The sequence below is a fragment of the Sceloporus undulatus genome, chromosome 4, assembly GCF_019175285.1.
Source record: "Sceloporus undulatus isolate JIND9_A2432 ecotype Alabama chromosome 4, SceUnd_v1.1, whole genome shotgun sequence".
In the NCBI taxonomy this organism is placed as follows: Eukaryota; Metazoa; Chordata; class Lepidosauria; order Squamata; family Phrynosomatidae; genus Sceloporus; species Sceloporus undulatus.
Genome location: NC_056525.1, coordinates 7276143 through 7297666, shown reverse-complemented (window position 1 = coordinate 7297666; position 21524 = coordinate 7276143). Strand labels below are relative to the sequence as shown.

Sequence of the window (21524 nt, the reverse complement as noted above, 5' to 3'; positions counted from 1 at the left end):
TTGGGACCACTGGAGACAAAGACTGATGAGTCTAATATGATTGTCTGAAAACCTTTCTTTCATGTCATCTTGAAATACATACATCACATTTCTTATTCCCTTGCATGTATTTAACTACCTTGCCTGATAAAGGAATTTGTGGTTTCAAAAATTACACCAAGAATTCTGTGCCTTTTGGTTGGTCCAATAAAGAAAGTATTTTTTTTTTTAAATCATAGAATCATGGAGCTGGAAGAGATCCCCAAGGGTCATCAAGCCCAACCTCCTGTCATACAACTAAAGAACCCCCAAGAGATGGCCCTCCAGCCTCTGTTTAAAAACCTCCAAATAAGGAGACTCCACTATCCTCCGACGGAGTGTGTCCCACTGTCAAACAGCTCTTACTGTCAGGAAGTTCTCCCTAACTGGAGCAGCAGAAAACAAGCTTGCTCCATCCTCAATACAATACCCCTCACATATTTAATCATGGCTATCATATCACCATCTCTTCTCCAGGCTAAACATACCCAGCTCTCTAAGTTTCTCTCCATAAGGCATGGTTTCCAGACCTTTCACCATTTTAGTTGCCCTCCTCTGGACACACTCCAGCTTGTCCACAATCTCTTTGAATTGTGTTGCCCAGAACTGGACACAGTATTCCAGGTGAGGCCTGACTAAAGCAGAATACAGTGGCACTATGACTTCCCTTGATCTGCACACTATACGTCTATTGATGCAGCCTAGAATCGCATTGGCCTTTTTACTGCCACACCACACTGTTGACTCATGTTCAACTGGTGGTCTGCTAAGACTCCTAGATCCCTTTCACATGTAGTCTTGTTAAGCCAGGCATCCCCCATCCTATATCTATGCATTTCAGTTTTTCTGCCTAAGTGCAATACCTTAAGTTTCTTCCTAATGTTCCCCTATACTGAAACATTTTGCAAATAGAAAATCATTTCATCACGGAAAGGCGTAGCCTAGATTTTAGAATCTCTCCCTTTTGATATGCTAGATTTTTACATATGAAACCATTTTAAAATGCAACCCTTCCAAAATGCACTTGCAGACCCACCCCAGACTGTAAATGAGGTCTCTTACTAAAAAAGCACACATCCTTATCTGAATGTTTAATGAAAATTTAGAATCACTGGATATTCAGGACTTTTAGTAGAAAAATAGTAGTTAATTCAGTAGATATTTCCCTACACCGAGCAATCAAGTGTCTCCAAGAGCCCACCAAGTAAAGTAATCTCAGGATTTAACAATGATGTTTTAACCCTCCCCTTATTGTTTGGTTGCAAGCTCACTCCCACAGCTATCCTATGGAGCAATTCTCAAGCTTTCTCCATATTGCAACTCATCCCCTCCAGGCTCACCTCCCCCAAAGTACTTCATTCAGCAGACTGTCAGAACCATGGACAGCTGGTGTTTCATGGATCGTTTTTATCACATTTACTTTTTTAGACCATGTTAGTAACCAAGCTAACAAACATTCACAATGTTTTATCGGGAAATCTTTAGAGGTCAGATTATAATCCATAAACAGGTTGGGTTCCTGCTCCATTTGGTGTCCTGAAAAAACAGTGCTAGCCCCAAAGCACGAGAAGGGAATATTTTGCCAATAAGATCTTCACTTTGAGAAAGGAAGACATTTATATAAAACAATGTAGATTATCTGATCATTGCAACTCCTTGTCCTGTTCTTTTTGTGGGAATGAGTGTGTTATGTCTGCTTGACACAATGGAAAATTAGAGGAGACAAAACAAAATTCTCTGTTTTATTTATGTTGACATTTTCCTCTGTTTTTATAGTTTATGCCTAATAAAATGGCAAAACCAGAGGTTCCTTACAGTTCAGGACCTTATAATTTCATCTGCAACAACAAATTTTAAAAAATTAAAAAAGCCAATGTGAGTGAACTGTACTGATCTGAAATGAAACTGAAATACATCACAAATGTGACAATTTTATGCTAAACAAAATTCCATACTTATATCATGTATACACATAATACTAAATATACTACATCTTATGTTTATAAAACAACATAGCGATCTTCAATCTGTAAAGGATGCTAATAACACATTTTTCCCATTTTTCCAAAAATGTCCTTTTAATTCCAAGAAGAAAACGGAGGGGAGCCATTCCTTCCCCATGCCTTGAACATTTCTGCAAATTTTACACCTCTAAGCTCATTCCTCAGCTTTGAATGAATGCAAAACAATTTGAAATACAGCCTTCATTCACATGGAAGATGGCAAAGAAAGCCTAACATGTCACACTCCAAAAATATTTAGAATCTGATATAGTTACCTTCGTATGTGTAGAAATAATAATAATAATAATAATAATAATAATAATAATAATACTTTTATTTGTATCCCGCTTTTCTGTTACAGTATTCTGTAATAATCTAGGAAAGCATGAGAATTTTTGAAGATGGACTCATTTCCAATGGCCTTTCCCTTTCACCTAAAGCACAGCTCTAGGAGGAAGGAATGCTGCAGCCGCACAACAGAAAGAATCCAGTTTGACACCACTTTAACTGTTGTGGCTCAATACTACAGAATTCTGAGAACTGTAGTTTTGTGAGACTTTCAGCCTCCTGTCAGAGAGCTCTGGTGCCACAACAAATTATAATTCCCAGGATCCCATAGCATGAGACCATGGCAATTAAAGTGGTGTCAAATTGGGTTATTTCTACAGTGCGGATGCAGCCTAAATCACCCTTCTATGTTTTCAATTTTTTCTCTCACAACCTTTTCTTACATGCTTTTTCTCTGCTCTAAAGCACTCTATTTTGTCATTTTTCTCCCAAAGAGTTCCAAACATTCATTTCCTATAAGAAAATAACATCTGAAATCCCAAAGAAGACAAAAGTACTGGGGGGGTTGGTTTAGTATAGAAAGTCATGCCAACAGGTTTTTCCTCCAATGAAGAAGAAGCCACTGGGTATCAAACCTAGAGTCAGAAGAGAGCATCACAAACCCACAGAGGAAACCCAATTGAAACATCCATTATTTAGTACTGGTCAAAAGCCCGCCACAGAGATTTAGTTAGTTCTTAAAATTAAGCCCTATCTTTCTGTCCCTCCAAAAGGCATTCAAGGCAGCTGACAGTTGTAAAACTCAAGTACAACAACTTTATTTTTTTAAAAAACTGTATGTTTTTTGGTTACAGACAAGATTCATAGGTTTAATTGAAACTAACTTTGTAAATACAGATTTCTGAGAACATCTATAACCCAGAAAGACAAAATTCATTTAAGACTGAAAGATCAACTTGAGGAGTGAAGCAAATTAATGCATTGTATATATTTTAGTTTAGAGTCCAGAATTCTCATCCTGTTCACAACGCAAGTAAAACATTCATGAGATCACTCAATTTATGTAGCTACCAAACAGGATACATGACAAAGCAATTCCAGTCTCCTCGTCTAGTCAATTCATTCCCTCCTCCTATACAAGAGTATATAACATCTTAATAAACTCAAATAGTGAGCATTCAAGGAAAACTGAGTAAGACAGTAAATATATTTCAGTACAACTAACACAACAGAATCACAGAATAAGTCTATTCTTTAAAGAGTCATCTTCTCTGCCAATGGTTCCCAACAGAACTTAACAGGCTTGATTTGCAAATTTTACATTTTATGTATTTTCCTAAGTTGATGCATTACAAAGCATCAGGAAGTAGGATGAGTCACAAGCACAAGCAATGATTAGACCTCAGTATGGTATATAGGTTAAATGGAACTACAATAGACATTGCAAAACATTAGGAAGCACCAGTACACTCCGTCATTATTCAATTATTCTGAACAAATTAGTTTGCACTTACATTCCTGGACATTTATGATCTACCTGAAATTCGGAGTGAGCAAGAGCATAAAATAGATTAACACATACAGATGATAATTTTAAAAGGGATGCTATCTCAAGTAAACCAACTCTGACATTTTGCTTCATACTTTTGGCATGGACTAAAAGCAACAAGCAGCCAGTAGTTTCCATCAATTTATTTAGGGATGTCTCAAGACAGACTTAGAAAGTTACTTTACTCAGCAAGTCTGCATTTCACAATCAATTGCTGCCGCAGGCAAAAGCGTTGAGGGTTATTTATATACTTGGGAGGCAACTGATTTTTAGAAACCTCTAGTCAGGGGATTAGATTTTAGAGGCCTACCACCTTACATTACATGTTTTGTAAAGCTATAAAGATTTTAAAGGAAATGAGAAATCATGTCATGATGTACCACATGTCCTACAGAGCCTGGAAGTAGATGGAACAACACATACAAGCAGCAGGGGGTGGGCTACTCCTTGTGTCACGCTTTATCCTGGAAGATGTAGTTATGGCAACACATAACGGGAAAAAGGAAAAAACAACACAGAGTTGGATATTCAGCAACATACCAGTGCTTAACAATATAGCTAGAACCAATCTTTCTTACGACTAATATTCAACTGTCCGTGTTAACTATTGGACACAGCCAACATATGCTGGCAACTGGCAACTTGAGGGGCACTCTTTAAAATCTATTTTGGAGGAACACATCACTGAAGTTTTATACGGAACTTTGAAAATTCTTAAATTTTATTCTATGTCAATCTAAACTATTGTCTAATTGGCCCAGAGGGAAGGAGGAAGATGGGCTCAAATGCACTAGCAGAGATAGGAAATAAAGAAATTACCTGAAAAAGAAGTCTTAGCTAACCCTTTCTTGAACATTTGTCTCACTCACCAGATATCTAAAAGCTGGTGGTCATTTTTATAAATGGAGCAGCATTGTGTTACAAAAACACAGTTACATGGTGTGGAACTAATAAACTATTCCACCTGTTTTATTAAGACTGTTAACTAAAATATTAAATTGATCGTAACGCAAGTCTTCTCTATAATCATTTCATAAAAGCAACCACACTATGACACAAAAAGTAACAGCTTCAGAGAAGTGTTATTATGTGCTCAAGAAATAACATTGTGTTCCTATCTGCACCTTCTTTCTGGTTTGGGTGCCATTTTTCATAATGGTTAGTGAAACTGAGGGTAACTGAAAATCACTTTCAAAACGCTACGTGAAGTTAAAAAGCTCTAGGAGAAAAGTCGTATGAGGAAAGGATAAAGGAACTGGGTATTTTTAGCCTAGAGAAAAGAAGATTAGGAGGGAATGTATTGACACTTTTCAAATATTTAATATTGGATGCAACAGAGGCAGGGCAGTGAACAATGTGCTTGAAGGTGAAAAAGGATGGTTTATCTGAGCTTTAATAACAATTTCCTAACTAGCTGAGGTACATGAATTGAACAAGCTGCATAAGGGCAAAACTAGATGTTAACTCAGCAAATAAGTTGCTAAGTCCACAGATGCCAAAATATGGAAATGCAGAAAAGAACATTTACAAAGGAGGACTGCTATGTGCTGTCTTTATCTTTCACCTGTCCACTAATTATCCACAACAAATGCTCCCCAGACTGTTTTTCCCCGTACAGTGAGGCTTATGTCTAATATGAAGCTAATCTGCTAGCATGAGTAACAAAACTCCATCTCCACCTGAAGGAAGGGAGAATAGGGGGAAAGAAAGTTAAACCCCAACTAAATTTCCCCATGCAAATACCCCTACATCATCATAAGAGTTGGAAATCCCATGTTTCCCTCATAAGATCCAACTCTACTCTGAACTGAGAAGGTTCCTTACTTACTAGATTTTAAAGAAAAAAGAGGACAGGTTTTGATCAATTGAAACCTTGCAGGGATGATTCACACAACCGTGGTGGAAAATCTAGAGTATTGCAATATGACAGATACAAAGCACACATTGTTGTACATATCAGGTAGGGGACCAACACATATAGGTCTACACATACCTGCACATTCAAGCCACCATGTGCACTATGAAGTGGATGTAAAAGAAATTATACAGGCCTACTACCTAGATGCACCTAAGTAAACCTGAAACTAGGAATTTCATTCCACCAGCCATAGGACTTCCCCAAGAGGCCTCCTGTTTCAAGTCAGACTCCATGCTCAGCACTATGCTTGCCAAGAGTTGCACCTATCCCACAGGGGATACCGGGTGCACAGCGCTGGGAGGGAGAAGAGAGTATACTCCCAAAGGAAAATTTCACTATCCAATGATCATGCAACATTCCTAGAGACCTTGTGTACTCTCACACAGACAGATGCCACATGTGTGTCACCTGCATACCATCATGGGAATGTGTTGAAACCTAGGACTTCATGACTGGCTACCAGAGCAAATTATTCAGTACATAGACTACAGGTATTTAAATGGAGAGAACTGGCCCCATGAATGCAGAGATTGGCCACAAAAACAAAATGATACCCCGGTAATGACTACTCAACCTCACCTTCAGCAGTTCTGCATGCAGAACCCTTCCATCTTTCCATCTAGCCCACTAAATTCTGACAGCACTTTCTGTTTTGTGTTTCTAACATTCTTTGCCAGCTGTTATCTGTCATGTTTTGTTCCAAAATGCTCATTATTAACTTCAGTCTTGTCACAGAAACATACAGCATTGAAGGCCTAATCAAATTATATACAAAATTGTATAATTTATAAATTATATACAAAATATATAAATATATAAATTATATACAAAATATATAAATTAAAACTGTCTATTTACAAAAGTTTCTTCTCAACATTTGAATACTGATATCAATCTCTTATTCTGCTCTACTCAGCAATGACATATGCATGCATCAGCTATCAGTACCAATAATAATTTAATATATAATAGATAACCTATAGGAGAAGGAAAGCGAGCATAAGCCACTGTGAGATCTCTCTGTTTTCACAATACAAGAGAATAGCACCAGTTAACCCAGATGATTCTCAGTTATTCTGAAAGCTGGGTAATAAAGAAGCCAGTTCACTTGATATCAACAACTGTGCAACACAGACAACTGTGCACACAAAATAGCAGGCCCTAATCAGAAACAAATACTCAAACACTAACCAACATTTCATAAGGAGTCTACATACAGTTAAGCATCTGCCTATAACAGTTTTGTAGATATTTCCTTGCCCAACTGATGTCCAAACTTGCCTGGTTTTGTAAGGAAGGGATGTTGCAGCACCTAGTGCGGATACAGAGACAGTAAAATAAAATGCCACAATCTGGAGAAGTTGGGGGTAAGGAGTCTACAAAAGAGTCATTTACAGACTTAACTTAGAATATAAAAACTTAATTTGTAGCTATGGGGCAGCAAACAGGGCTAAATGTTTCATTTACTAAATTCTTTCCTATAAACCTAGACACTGATGTACACTTTAGAGTTCCAAGATGAAGAATAAAATTTGAGCTGGCTGTTGGCATGTTAAACTGGGGGAAAAGCAGTAGAAGCAATAAAAGATTCCTTCAAGGAAGATGTGATGAAAACAAAGACAATCTAAAAGCAGTAGGTAAAGGACATACACAGGCTATCACACCTGTCACAGTCAACACTACAATACACATTTGAACAGGGTCTAAAGAAGGGAACAAAAATAAAGCAAGCATGCAAAGTATGCAGCAGCTAGGATCAGTTATGATGCTGACCCTATTGGAGGCAAAGGTAAGGAAAATCTGATGGAAGAAAGGCTATTCCAGAAAGTAAGAAGAACTGCTCTTGTCTTGTTGAGCCTCTTATTGTCAGGATTCTCCAGCACCTTTAAACTTCTTGACAACTGGCCAGGCCTAGCAAAGAGATCTGGCAGAGATACACCTGCTTGATACTATCAAGGATACTATCAGCATTACATTTGCCAGGAACCTTTCATCTCCCTTCTCCCAAAACTATCAGAAGAGCATGGGTGAGCTCTGCCATCATTAATATGAGCTGCGTGAAGCCAGTAATCAACAGTGACACTTTCACACCCCTCCTTGCTTCCTCCTCTTCAAGTTTGTTTTCCTTTTCAGTAGGAACGGAACAAACCAAAATGTGTTAACTTGTTAATTGGAATGGCTTTATGTGAACCTGTAAGACAAATGAATCATACATTACTAGCAATATAAAGCTGAAATCAAATCTGCTGAATGGCAACACCTTCAGCAATGGGAGGTGGTATACCAATGAATGTGTACTTTCCTTTAGTTCTACTATGCCTGTATTTTGGAGAGGAGAAAAGTATACATTCACTATACATCTACAAATCGGTCCCATGATCAACACTGGGATTAAAGATAGATCCTATATCCCAAATGAAAATGATTGCCCTATTGTAATCAATGATACAACTATTGGTTCCATGTTGATTTTCATCCCAAAGTTTAATTTCTTTCATGAGACGGCAGAGATGCTGACACAGCTCATCACTATTATTTATATATTTTACAAATATTTATAGATAACCAGTCTATAAATATGTATTTATGGATGACAAATCGAGCTCTGTCTTACAAAGCTTTGCTTCAGTGATCAACACAGTGCCATAAATTAAAGGCAACCTCACCTTTTTGGCAGCAAAGGAGAAAATTACACCAATAAAACAGCTTGAACTGATAAGGCAGATTTCATCTCCCTCTGGTTTAAAGTGATGTACTGACTTTGTCCTTTACCCTTGAATACACATTATCTTACAGAGCTTGCAGCCTGAGACACAGCATAAGACGCAAAGACCAACAACAAAAGCAAGTAGGACAAATTTACTGCAAACTAATACTTCATTTGGATAAACCACAAGCAAGATGTAAAAACCAGCTAAGCCCATCTGGGTCAAACAGCACCAGTATCCAGCATGGAGGACTATCTCCTTCTCCACAGGGCGAGTGCCAGACCCACCAATCTAACATGCTCCAGTATTAAAGTCAACTGCATTGTGCCACCATGTCTATAACTGCAAGGTATTGATAAAGCATAAAAGAGACAATGAAGTGTGTGTGACTCATCTTCCTTGCTCAGTTCATCCAGAATCATTTGCAGGCATTACCTCTTGGGCCTAGAAGAACGCTGTGTTCACCATTCAGCACCAGGCGGGGAGAGCACACACCCAGCCTCTCAGACTTGTTTTACAAATGCAGCTAAGACATCACAACATAAAACTGAAGGAGGTAATATTTCTGAGGATTCATTAATTAAGAAACGAAGCCTCTTTACTCCCCACCCACTCCTGTCATTCTGGATCTCACTGAACATGCAACAGTCATGAGAAATAGAAAGCATTTATATATCTGAGAAATTTTAAATAATTAATTAGGTACTTGAAATTGCAAGCGAAGAGAATGCAAAGACGTACAAAGCCAGCCCCGTCCCCTTGGCACAAAGTGCATGCATGTCAGCAAAAAGACAAGGAGTTCCCCAGCCTAGCTTCACTGAGATTTCCCCATAGGAATTACAATTTTATCAACCCCATCCTTCAAATTATATTAAACAACAATAACACAAGACACATCTTATATGAACTGCAACACAGCCCAGGGGCTTCGCCTTTTCATCATCTATCTCCTTATTCCCTCCCTGCCCATTTACCCCCCCCCCCCCCCCCCCCCCCCAAATCCACTTCTTCCCAATTACTTAAAGCTCTTTCTCTTGGCACACCTTCTCTTCTTTACTGGCATGAACTCAGTTGTTTCAGCTGGCAGAAACTGAAAGGAGAGGTGTTATGTCATAGAGGAAGGAACAGAAAACTCCCTGCCCAAACACTTTCTTTTTCACACGCACAGGAAAACACCAGCTGCCTAACATCGATATTTCCTAGAGCCATATACACTATATGTTCCTTATGTCCACTCTTGTCATTTCATGTGCACATCCCCCCCCCACGCACTCATATGCGACTGGCTCCACCATCTTCCTCTGCCACAGATGACCATCCCATCCATCTCACCTTCTCCCCCACAACCACAACGCCTTCCCTTTCCTATCCCAGTTTTCCTTTTCCTGCCCCTTCCCCTCCACCGCAACCACCCAGCTTTCTTAATTTCTTAACCTTTTATTCCCCCTCACCAACCAGTCTGCTCCCCTCCACACATCAATTTCACCTCTGTACTCCACAACAACCCCCTACACAAAGAGGGAATCCAACGCTTGGCTTCCACACCTCTCCTCCTATCAACCCCAACTCAACAGCACACACCACACACCCTATTGCACACAGCCCCCTCCTCCTCTCCCACCCAACCCCATTCCACCCCAACGCCCCTTCATCCCGCTGACCTTCACTTCCCCTCAGCCTGGCCACAGCTCCCCCCTAGGAGCCCCCATCCTTGCCTTTTGCCCTATCCTCCCACAGGAGTGCCATAATCTCCTCCTCCCACCATCACCCCCCCCATAATTTGCCCACGGCCCTGACAACCTACACTTCCCCCCTCAATTTTTGTGACAGGTATTACCACGACACCGTTTTGCTTCCCCCATGCCCTGCCCACCCCTAGTTCCCACAGCCTCTCCACTTCCACACAATTCCCCACAGGAGCGCACACCGCAGGCATCAGCCTCACACCCTCTCCCCCCCAAACTCAACTGAACTACAGCCCTTCCCTTGGCTCCCCTCCAACACTTTCATCCGTTTCCACCCCAATGCACCCACATTTCCTTCCATACCTCCTTCAGACTGACCACAGCTCCTTCCCTAGGCCCCCAACCCTTGCTTTTACTTATCCCCCAAGTCCTACATACCCCCTCCTCCCACATGACACCCAGCCCTCCCCAGTTTTTGCCATAGCAATTATGCCCCAAACACTCATGCTTCCTTTAGTTTTGCCACAGCCTCTCCCCCACAATCCCCCCCAAGGCTTGTTTCCACACCTCTTTCTCCCTCAACACAATTGCCCCACGCCTCTTCCTAGTTCATCCTCTTCCATCACCTTCACTTCGCCCCTGCCTCAGACCGGCCAGAGCCCCTCCCCAGAGCCCCCCCTGCCTTTCAACAATACCCCCCCTTTCTGCTATAACCCCCTCATCGCGACACCAACCCAGCCCCCCAATTTGCCAAGGTCCTGTGATTCTCCAGACCCCCCCCCCAAATTCCGCCACAGCAACAATGCACCCTCCGCCCCCCAACTAATTTGCCCCAAGCCCCCTCGCCTCCTTCACAGTTCCTCCTCCTCTCCCAACCCCATCCCCCCCACCCGCAAGCCCCTTCCCTTGGCCCCTTCCCCTCCCCACCCCCTCAGACAGGCTGCTCCCTCCTTTGGCCATCTTCCCCCCCATTGCTGAACCATCTTCCTCCCAATGTTGCCCAGGCCCTGACCCCCCCTCCAACACCCCCTCTATGCCTACCAATCAGACCACAGCTTTGCCAAGCCCCCCCAAATTCCGCAGTGTGATTCCCCTCCATCCCTGCTCAGCCCCCATCATCCCCTCAAAGGAGCCACAGCAATCAGGACCCCCCTCTTTTGCCGCAGCCCCTCCCTCCAAGGCCCAGTGCCTTGGCCCACCCCCCAACCCCCCTCCCATTCATTTGCCATCCCCCCACCTTGCCTCTCCCATTATTACCCCCAATTCGGCCATAAACCCCTCCCACGCTTTCAGGGAGTCACAGCCCCTCGAATTCGGGGAGCCTGTCCCCCCAATTCTCCCACAGCCCCCTCTTCCTCCACAGTTCCCCCAATTCGGCCCACGGTCTTCGTCGCCCTCAGCTTCCCAGCCACAGCCCCCCATTTCTCCCCCAAAGGCCGGAAGGGCGCCCCCCAATGCCTCCCGGAAGGCAGCTGAAGCCAGGCGATGCGGAGGCGCCAGGCCTTCCTCCTCTCCTCTCCTCACCTGCCTGGAGGGAGGCAGGCTGGGCGCCCGAGGGGCCTCTCCGCCGAGACCGGAACCGAGGGAGGGGAGCGAAGGAGCCAGGCGGCAGAGGCCCGGAGGAGGAAGAGGCGAAGAGACAGAGAGAAGCCGGAGGGAAGGAGGAGGCGCGAGGGCCGGGGCGACGGACGTAGGGTCGTGCGCGCGCACGAGGGAGAGACGGCGGCGCGCGCGGCTCCCGCAACCCACCAGCGACGTTCTGAGTAGAGGCACGGGAGCGCGCGCGACAGGCACTAGCTCCGCCCAGCTATTGCTGCGCATGCCACTTTGCTATCTGGCCCCTTCCATTCTGAGGGAATAATAATAATAATACAACAACAACAATTAGTAGCTTATAATAACTGTAATATTTATAGAAGACAGTGATGACAATGAAACAAAAAAAATATAGTAATCTTCTAACTATCATAATTATACTGATCTCTATAATAATATAGTAATAATAGTAACACAACACAAAAATATATACTATATAACTAATTATAATAACCATGTAATGCAGTCTGTATAATAACTATAATAATAAAAATGGTACCTATAACTATTGTAATTGATGATACTAACTGTAATAACAAACCTATATAATGCAACAAACAAACATATAGTTATAATAACTATCCTGATGATGATGATAAATAATAATAAAATAAATCTTATTTATATCCCGCCCTTCCAAAAGATCAGGGCGGCTTACAATATGCAACGAATGCCAACAAATACAGGTTAAAAAACTAAAAACATCAATACAACAATCTAAAAACAATAACAAAGGCCCCGTAGCCCCCATCATGGCCACGGAGAGAGGGAGGACCCACAGGTATTTATCGGGGAATGCCTGCTTGAATAGGAAGGTTTTGAGATTCTTCTAAATTGGGCCAGGGTGGTGGATGAGCGCGGAGCTCCGTGGGCAGCTGTTCCAAAGGGCTGGGGCAGCTGTGGAAAAGGCCCTTTAGAAGTAGAACGAACCTAGCCCCAGGCACCTCAGCAGTTGCTGCCCCGATGTTCTGAGGGTGCGAGGCGGGATTGTACGGGGAGAGGCGGTCCTTCGGAATGATGATGATGGATGCTGAGCATGAGCATGATGATGATGATGCGACGCTATGCATCTATCATCTATCCCCATTCTAATGATGCATGAGACGGACAGTCATAACAACACCAAAGTATAGTACATATAACTACTAATAAAAATGATGATCGTAACAACACAGGGAACCTAGTACAGTACTCTGTCAGACTGCCTAAGAGCTAATACATAGCGCAACAAATATCAGTATCCATAATAAACTGTCATAATTCTGATGATGATGACAACGTAACAAAACAACAAAAATATAGCTAGAACAACTATAAAACTAATACTAGTAATGACCACAACAAAATACAATATCAATAACAACTCTATTAATAATGATGATATTGTCAGAATAATCTGTGCCAGGGTAGCTGGGTTGCCATAGCGCACGGACCTCCAAACGGGCAAAAATGTAGGACAAAATTTTCAAATGTAGGACACACAAAAATGTGTCCTACATTTGAACACATTCTGTCCCACATTTTCCCTGCGCGATCGCGGCGGGAGCGAAGGCCCACAAGCGGCCGAGGGAAGCCTCCACTTAAGGAGGCTTTCCCTCCCCGCCGGGGCCACAGGCCTCACCTGCGGATCGGGAGGGCCAGGATCGGGGCCTCCCCTCATTCCTGGCCCCGGCTGGGACCGAGAGGCCGGAAGGGGACGGGACGCCGGCGGCGCGTAGGCCCCGCAGCCTCCCCTCGTTCCTGGCACCGGCTGGGAGCCCGGAAGGAGGGGAGGACGCCGGCGGCGAGGCCGCAGCCTCCCGCTCTCCTGCGCCCGGCGGGACCAGGCAGGGAGGGGGAGGACGCCGGCGGGCGATGGCCGCGGCCTGTCCGCCTTCTTGGCCCCCGGCTGGGACCAGGACAGGAGGGGAGGACGCCGGCGGCGATGGCCGCCGGCCATGTCCTCCTCTTGGCCCCCGGACTGGGACCAGGCAAGGGAGGGTGCGGACGCCGGCGGCGATCGCGCGGGGGCCTCCCCTCGTTCCTGGCCCCGGGCTGGGCACCAGGGAAGGAGGGGAGGCGCCAGCGGCGGATCGCGGGGGCTCCCCTCGTTCCTGGCCCCGGCGTGGGACCAGGAAGGAGGGGAGCGGCGCCGGCGGCGATGGCCGCAGCCTCCCCTTGTTCCTGGGCTCCGGCTGGGGACCCGGACAGGACGGGGAGGGCGGAGGACGGCCGGCGCGATGGCCACCGCCTGTCCTCACTTCTTGGCCCCGGCCTGGGGCACCAGGGAAGGAGGGGGAGGAGGCCTGCAGACGATCGCCGGCAAGCCTCTCCTCGTTCATGGCCCCAGTGGAGGCCCGGAAGGAGGGAGGAGGCTGCCGGGTGAGCGGAGAGGTTGGCGCGGGCTGCGCCCAAAGAGGCGCCGCCCACCCTGGCAGCCTCCTCCGCACCACGGCCTCGCCTGCCTTCCTTTCCTCCGGGGCGCGGCCAATGCGCAGGGGGCGGAGGACGGAGGGCAGCGAGGGCCCCAGGGTTGCCCCGCAACCCCGCTGCAACCGGGCTTCTCCGCGTTTGGCTGCACCCGTGCCGTGACCGGGGCATTTGCAGCCCAAACCGGGAAAACCCGGTTGCCAACCGGGTTATGGCAAACCCTAAGTGATCGCGGTTGGAGCTCTGGGACTATGGCTCTGGCGCCCGGGGTTCGAATCCACTCTCAGCCATTGAAGCCCTTGGGCCAAAGAGTCACACTCCTCCAGGAGAAAAAATACTGGCGATTTGTCAGTTTGCTCTGCGGCCTCAGGCTCTCTTGACAGAGAACAGTTAACTCCTCACCAAACCTACCACATCCCAGAATTCCATGCCTTGCAGCCATGGCGCCGTTAACAGGGTGTCCAAACTGGCATTCATTTCTGCCGTGCGAGATTCAACCATGGCTTGCCAACAACCTTGTAGTTTTGTAGTAGAGGCCCATCGGGCGGTTTGTGGTTGGTGAATTGCTGCGTTTTTGTGCGACAATTACCCTCTCGTTAGCGAGCCTGGTGCCCCAATAAACTACCAGATCCCCAGGATTCCACAGCCACTGAGCCTGGCCAGTTAAAAAACTCGTTTAAAGTTTTTAAGATGGTAATTTGAGGCTCTAACCTGTATACGGTGCAGGAGGACAATACTGAACCGCTGCGAGAAGGTAGTTAAAATAAACTACAACTACTACTACTAAAATAATAATCTGAACACATAAAACTGCAATGTGTTTTGGACCCAACGTGCTGTCCAACGCCGGCTTATTTCTGCAGGCGGACAGGATCCTAACTCAGAGGGAAGAAGCGGCGTAGGGCCACACGGTGTTTCCAAAATGGCTGTGACTCGGCTCTGAATGCAATGCCCAAACTCAATAAATGCTTATAGTATTGTATGCACAGTGTCCCACTATTCACAGGCGTCGCTGCCGAAAGGGAGGGCGGAGAAGGCCAATTAAGGAATGGCGTGGCAAGTGAGGCATTGCAGACGCTACCACATGCCATTAGACGAAGTAGTATAGTGATATCACAGTAGATGCAATACTGTACATATAGTGTGTGCCACAATATATGTCTTATTGTATGGCCATGCAAGAACAGTACTTGTACTACCATTCTCCATACTGTCCATGTATGCGCACTTTAGGGTTGCATAAGTCAGGACCACCTCCAAACCGGGACACAAGTAGGACACAATATAGGACAAATTTTCTAATGTCGACCCTTTTAAAAAAAATGGAGGACACATGAAACAACACTTGCATTATTTTTTTTAAAAAAATGTTAATCATAAATGCCTGTTTCTTAGGCCATGATCCAAAATGGTGACATTTGGCCATTATTCTAGGACAGACTGTCAGAAATGGCACTCCCTTCTGGGCAAAAACACCCCCGACCTCCATTCCAAAACACACACATGACAGCACATTTGGGCATTTCACAGGGCTTTACTGAACATGGGCCTCTGCATCAGCGGGCTTAGTCCATAACCAATCCCTTGGGTTAACACTAGCATGGTGTTTCAAAGGCTGCATATGAACCTGTCAAGGTGGTTTCACCGTTACTGCGCCAAGTGTCCTTCTCAGAAGTGTGTACTGACGTCAAGGGACTTGGTTTTTCTTCACTGGCCGCAGTTGTAAAAACACAAGCAATTTACATGACCAGGCCTCAGAACCAAAACCACACAGAAAAGGAGCACTTGGAACAGTCACACTCATCTCGGCTTCTGACAACAGTGCATGCCTGGCCTCTCAAGCTGACCCACTCAATCATCCTCTTCATCATCCCATCATCACCCCCACCACCCCACTATCACTGTCACACAGTAAGGGAGGACATTGTAGCATTAAAAGCACCCCCCCCCAAAAACAACCCCCCCTGGAGGCCTCATCTGGCCACTCACTCCCCCCCCCTCCTCTCCCCCCCCCTCCTCCATCATCCCCTCCTCCATCAGCCTGGTGGCTCGGGGCGGACGGGTCCGAGGCATGGGGTGGCCATCCAGCTTCGCCTCCTCCACGCGGCCGCGCGGCGGCGAAGCGGCGGGCGGAGGAGGAGGGGATAAGTGGCGCGGCTGCCGCGGGGAGGGCAAAGGGCGGACGGAGCCAGCGCCCCCTGCGCGCGGGCGCGCCACCCTCCCCGCGCGGCCGCACCACCTTCCTCACGCCCCACTCTTCTCCCTCACCGCGGCGGCACGAGGAGCACTGGCTACCGTCCGCCTTTGCCTCCTCCTAGCTGCGGCCGCGGGCGCGCCAGCCTGGGGGCGGAGGCGGAGGAGGGGGGGGGGAGGTGGTGCGGGCGGGCGTGCGGGGAGGCGCCCTCCCGCCCCGGCAGGCCTCGCTGCTCCTCCTCTTCCCCCCGGCCTCCCTGCGGCGGAGGCGGAGGGCAGTGCAGGCCCTGCAGCGCGCAGCAAACTGGTTGCAACCGGGGGGGGGTCCCGGGTTTTGGGACTGCACCCTGTGCCAGGAGGGGCCCGCCCGGGGCCCCCCAAAACGGGGAACTCCAGGGTGCAGCCGCGGTTATGGCACGCCTATGCCGCCAATATATGCATCTATATATGTGCATCTATATATATATATATATGCGCACACATATGTTGTAGGGCTGCATGAACAGTATGCACTGGTTTTTATAGAAAGGTACTCGTATGTGCACGCATTGGTGTATTATTGAATTCAAAGACACAGCCTTGCCAGTCTGGAAAATCAGTATGCAATGGGATCTTGCAAGGAAAAGCCCAATCCACACTGCAGAAAGATCCACTTTGAGACACTTTAACTGCCCTGGCTCAATGCTAGGGAATCCTGGGAAACTGTGTTTTGTGTGACAGTTAGCCTTAAGAAAGCCGCTTGGTGGTCGCCACAATACGCTACAGTTCCCAGGATCCCTAGCACTGGCCAGGGCCAGTCTCAAACAACTGGATTATTTTGCGTGTGTGGTTTTGGACCAAAGTGCTGTCAAAACAGATTACTTCTGCAGTGCCGAGGGGTCTTATGTCCGGGAGGAAAGAAGCGGATCTCGGAAGACCACAGCTGGCCACCATCTGTTTCCTCGCAACGCACAGCTTAGTCTCCATCCATGCATTAAATGCATGCATTCAGAGGACCAGCAGAGATGCATGTTCCTGGGAGGAGGGATCCCTGTTCCAGACATACAGGGAATTCAAATTGGGGAGACCTTTTTCTTTTCTGGCCATTTCATGGGGGTGGGTGAGGGGGTGTGTAGCCATCCAAAAAGTCCTCTTTGCAGATGTCTGCAAAGGGATGCTGAGTGTTTATGCATTGCAAGGGAATATACTGGAAGGAAATGCATTGCCAAGGAGGGGAAGTAGGGCAAGAAATGCACTGCAAGGGAATGAATTGCTAGCAATAAAAGAAGGGAATGAATTTGCAAGAGAATAAAACGAGCATGGAATGAGTTGCATGGAAATGAAGGGACAGTAAACTGCAAGGAAAGAAAGAATGGCAAGCAATGCCTTGCAAGGGAAAGAAGAAAGTGCAAGCAAATTAAAAGAAGGGAATGAACTGCAAAGGAAATACATGCAAGTAAAAAGCAAGGGAATAAACACATTGCGATGAAAAATACCTGGGAAGAGAATAAAATTGCAAAGGACATAAAGGAAGGGACTGAATGGCAAGATGTTGCAACGCAAGGGAATGAGATTGCACAGTAAAAAAGTAAGGGGAATAAATTGCCAAAGGCATAAAGGAAGGATTGCAAGGAAATACAACTGGAAGGAAAATACATGGCGAAATTACGTAAAGAAAAGGATAATAAAAAGCCAAGGAAAGGAGGGGGGAATGACGTGCAAAAATAAACTGCAAGGAACTGAAGGAACTACTGTACATTGCAATGGGGGCAAACTGCAAGGAAAAAAATGCAAGGCCCAATGCCTCCTGCCAGGACAAGACTGCAGGGAGTAATTTAAGGAAATGAAGGAAAACATGCAAGAAGGAACAAATGAAGGCAAGGAAATACAAGGCAGGAGATACATTGCAAGGGAATGAACCGAAAGGGAACAAACTGCAAGAAAACCGGGAAATAAATTGCAAGGAATGCCTTGCAAGGAACTACAGGCCCCTTGTTGCCCCAGAAGGCGCAGTGCTGCCCTCCCTTTCCCTCCTTGCTTCCTTGCCTTGCACTGCCCTGCAATTGCACAACAGCATCCTTCCTCCTGGTTGGAAGGGAGGGTTTGGGGGCTGAGATGCTCTCGCTTACCGCATGCGGTGGAGGCTGGGGGGGCCTTAGAGGGCCAAGGGAGGCTCTGGGTCCTGCCAGCCTGGGTCTACATCGGGAGTAAGCCCCTCCCCCGCCCGACTGGGCTTGCTGGGAAGCCAAGAGGGGAGGAAAAAGGATTTGCTCCGAGTCTGACGTTGCAGAGGCGAGCTCTCTCTCTTGCCAGGGCGCCTCGCTCGCTCGATCGTTCCCTGGAAGCCGATTACTTGCAGCAGAGCAAAATCCCGATCAAGGAGGCGCAGCTGCAGCTTTTGCAAAGAGGTAGAAATCCCTACAGCAGGAAATGCAAACGGCATCTGGCTCCTTTGCAACGTCCTGGCAATTGCACCATGAAGCATTGGGAATTTGGGTACTAAAAGTAATAATAATCATAATAGTAATAAATGAAATGAAGTTGACTCAAAAGGCCTGTTCCCTGACCGGGAATCGAACCCGGGCCCGCGGCGGTGAGAGCGCCGAATCCTAACCACTAGACCACCAGGGACAGCTGCTTCCCAAAGTGGCTTCTGACTCTGTGAATTCAGTCCCCAAAAAGGAGGGAAAAAATGATTACAGGATTTTTATGCCATGAAGTTCTACTTTATTCAAGAGACGTTGTTGCAACAAAAACAGGAGAAAGGCCAACATTACAAATAGCTGTGGAAGTGATGCATTGCAAAGATTATATCGGCAAAGATCGATGCACTATGTGTGCATGCATGAAACATGTATTCTGTAACCGCTTCAAAACAGAGCTGAAGACCATCCTGTCAGGAGAAGCGTTCCCAGGCATTGCTTAAGTCACTTACTATTTGAGTTCTTTTGTTGTCTGTTTTATTGATCATTTCCTGTATTGCTATGTATTTTATATGTATTATCCATACTAGAGATGCCCCCTCCCCACCAACACCTCCCTTTGGTCGGTCTTTTTAGATTGCAAGCTGAGGGCGGGAACATCCAATTAAAAAGATTGTAAAAGATGTATGTACAGCGCTGTGTAAATTTACAGCGCTTTATAAATAAAGGTTAATAATAATAATAAATCATGCATACTGTCAGTCTGTGTGAGTTAATAATATCTATATGTGTGGTGTGTGTGTGTGATGCATGAACAGTTGCCTGAATTTTATGCAGTGAACATATCCATACATGCACCTCCATATAGTATATATATATGTGTGTATATGCTATAGTGTAATCTGTGTGTGCATAGTATGTGTGCTATACATATAGGACAGGTTGCTTAACCTGTAACGGTATTTCTTCGAGTGGTCATCTGCGAATTACATACAAATGGGTTTCACTGCGCCTGCGCACGTGCTGCTCGGAACCTACTGGCTCACTGGGCAAAGTTTACTTTGCAATATAGAAAACTTTTGGCGGTAAACTCCGCCACCCGTATAAGGCCCCTGCCTTCCACGCTCTTCCCCAGTTCTGCAATTTTTCCGCCAAGCAGGCAATGAAAGAGGCCAATAAGGAGGACACTGAGAGGATGGAAGGGTGGGGATTTGTATTTATTCGCAGATGACACACTCGAAGAAAATAAGTTACAGGTAAGCAACCTGTCACTCTTCTTCGTGGTCTCTGCGGACATATACAAAAGGGTCTAGACTGACAAGCTTAGGTAAGCGGAGGGAGGGCGTGTCCTGAAACCCAGTTGTTGTAACCAGCGGTATTTTTTGCCAACTAAAACACCTTGAACCATAAAGCAGGCATCCGTCTTTTTGTTCATGCATGAACCACACATAGCCAATAACATTGCAAACCCTGGAAGAGGGAGCAAATGAACATGCAAGACCCGTCCCCATTGAATTGTGCAACTCAACATTCAAACAGAAGGTAAAACGGAAATCTATGTACCATACATGCAGAAAACACACACCCCATCGTTGAGCAATCAATGCAAACCCTGAAACCAACCACAGCCTCCCGAAGCTGCGTCTCGCGATGGCCTGGTGGTCCAGCCTGTAGTGCTTTAGAAAGTCAATGGCTGGGACAGACAGCAGCCTGAGCGACATCCTCCCAGGGAAGCCTGACAGGAATGCCAGAGGATGCCGACAATGCTCTCGTGGAGTGGGGATCGGACCTGCCAGGGAGAGGTTTAACCAACAGTTCGTAGCAGAGGTGGATGGTACCAGCCCACCCATTTGGAAACCTCTGCGCAGACACGGGCAACCCCTTCTTCGGTTCCGAGTGCATTGGGAAAAGTCTCTCGGACCGACGGATGGCGGCAGCAGTTCTGTCAGGTTAAAACGCCAGCGTCTACTGACATCACGAGAGTGCAGGCTTCGCTCCGCATCCAAATCGGATTGGAAGCCGAGGTCGGCACACACTGTCCGCGCACCTGTGGAAAGCAAGGACACAACCTGGGCAAGAAAGAGAAAGTAATGTCGTCTGGAGGACCACCTTGTCCTGTGAACCCTCAGGAGGGTGGCACGAGTTCGCCGGCCTGGCGGGGCAGAGGTGATGGCCACAAGGAAAGCGGTTTCCAAGTCAGTAGTCTTAAGTGGCCCATTGGTTCAAAGGGCTTGGATTGGAGTGCAGCCAGCACCGTCTCCAAGCTCCAAGCCGGGCTGGTACCGACACAGGGGGTGCAGGTGGCACATCCCTTCAGGAACCCCTTCACCAAGGGGTCCCTAAAGAAGGACGCCCTACCCTCAAACTGGTACCTGGAAAACAAATGGCAGAGCGAGAGGTAGCACTTGAGGAAGTGAGGCACAACCCCCTCATCCAAAAGTGCCATCAACAAACGCCAGCACCACTGGACGTGAAAACTTGGAACAGGAGACAAGCCCTTTCGATCAGAGGAAGAGGCGTACAACCCTCCATTTCAGGGCCATAGGACGCTGGGGGGATGGCTTCTGCACAGCGCAGGATCACGTCCTCACCACGTCCGGCAGTGAGGCTAGGGTGGATTCTCCAGGCCCACCAGCGGCAGGTCGATGTCGGGTGTAGAATCGGCCATCCTGGATCAAACAGCAGGTCGGACGGACGTCGAGCGGAGGAAGCATCTCTTGGAGAGGTGAAGGAGGGGTGCGAACCACGGCTGTCG

General features: G+C 46.6%; 1 protein-coding gene and 1 non-coding gene across 2 annotated transcripts in view; both read right to left on the bottom strand.

The window, feature by feature from the left end:
* Positions 1 to 18525, bottom strand: part of DNAJC5 (DnaJ heat shock protein family (Hsp40) member C5) — an 89670-nt gene extending 71145 nt beyond the window's left edge. The window contains exon 1 of the mRNA XM_042463001.1: positions 18476 to 18525. The gene's annotated coding sequence lies outside the window, so the exon portion shown is untranslated. The remainder of the gene's footprint in view (positions 1 to 18475) is intronic.
* Positions 18526 to 18904: 379 nt separating this feature from the next.
* TRNAE-CUC lies at positions 18905 to 18977 on the bottom strand. Its single transcript has one exon. It is a non-coding gene; the product is annotated as a tRNA-Glu (tRNA).
* Between the last annotated feature and the right edge of the window lie 2547 nt (positions 18978 to 21524).